The 1193-nt window shown below is 33.9% G+C and overlaps 1 pseudogene; it reads left to right on the top strand.

Annotated features, from left to right (window-relative positions):
* Positions 1 to 834: 834 nt before the first annotated feature.
* On the top strand, positions 835 to 950 carry LOC112485404 (annotated as a pseudogene).
* Positions 951 to 1193: the final 243 nt, after the last annotated feature.

Below are 1193 nucleotides of genomic sequence, written 5' to 3'. Positions count from 1 at the left end.
TAAATGAGAAATCTAAAAATGTATTTTAGTAATAATATACAGCCATCACATCTTAATATTAAAGTTTTTCTTGAGTTTGCATTTGAACAATTTCTGATATACATCAAGTGGGTTTTATGATTTACCTTTGTTTTTTAAGAGTGTATATCAAAGCGTGTTAAAGTTTAGCCTTCAGTTTTTATCCTTCAGACTGTTTCTCATCATAATTCTGCATACAGTTAATTCACTTTTAAAATTAATTTGTTTTTATTGCAAGCCATTTAATTTTTTGCTATCAATGCGACTGAATTTAACACTTTTAAAATAAGTGTCAGTGCTTATAGAGGCACATTTTTTCACTGTAGACACCACTAGAATTGTGGAAAAGAGTTTATCATTGGAGAGATCTTGTATCGTATTCCTGCTTAACTGGTAGTTTTTTATCATAGAGTTAGGAACTCAATTTTCTTGAGTTTTCTCATCTAATATATGAAAATAATAACATCTAGCTGGCGGGATTATTGTGAAGATTAAATGAAAATATATGTACCATACACTAGTCCCATGTCTGCCATCTGGGATTCAGTGCTCCCTCTCCTGGAAGCAGGCAGTCCTGTGATTAAAGATATACATAGTATATCAATGGTGAGAAGTAGACATTTAGTTTCTTGCCAGATACTCTATATTTACTCATTTTTGACACATGTCTGAAGTGATATTTTTTTTAAAAAAATCAGTGCTATACATGTCCATCAAAAGATGACTGGGGACGTGGTTCCGTAGTGTAGTGGTTCGCATGTCTGCTTTACATGCAGAAAGTCCTGGGTTCGTAACCCAGTGGAGCCACAGTAAATGATCTACAGCCATGCCACCCTGAACAAGCCCAATGTCTGATCTTGGAAGCTAAGCATTGTCGGATCTGGTTAGTACTTGGATGGGAGACCACCTAGGAAGACCAGGTGCTGTAGGTGTAAATAATAATAATAATGATAATAATAATAATAAAGATGACTGGATGAAGAAGACATGGTACGTATATGGCCATAAAAAATGAAATTTTACCATTTGTAACAACATAGATGGACCTAGAGAGTATTGGGCTAAGTGAAATAAGTCAGACTGAGAAAGACAAATAGTACGTAATTTCACTTATTTGTGGAATGTAAAGAACAAAATAAACAAACAAAACAGCAACAGACTTATAGATACAGAGG

The sequence above is a fragment of the Pteropus alecto genome, unplaced genomic scaffold (assembly GCF_000325575.1).
Source record: "Pteropus alecto unplaced genomic scaffold, ASM32557v1 scaffold838, whole genome shotgun sequence".
Classification (NCBI taxonomy): Eukaryota; Metazoa; Chordata; class Mammalia; order Chiroptera; family Pteropodidae; genus Pteropus; species Pteropus alecto.
Note: the sequence above shows the minus strand (reverse complement) of the source record. Positions and strands in the feature narration are given on the sequence as shown.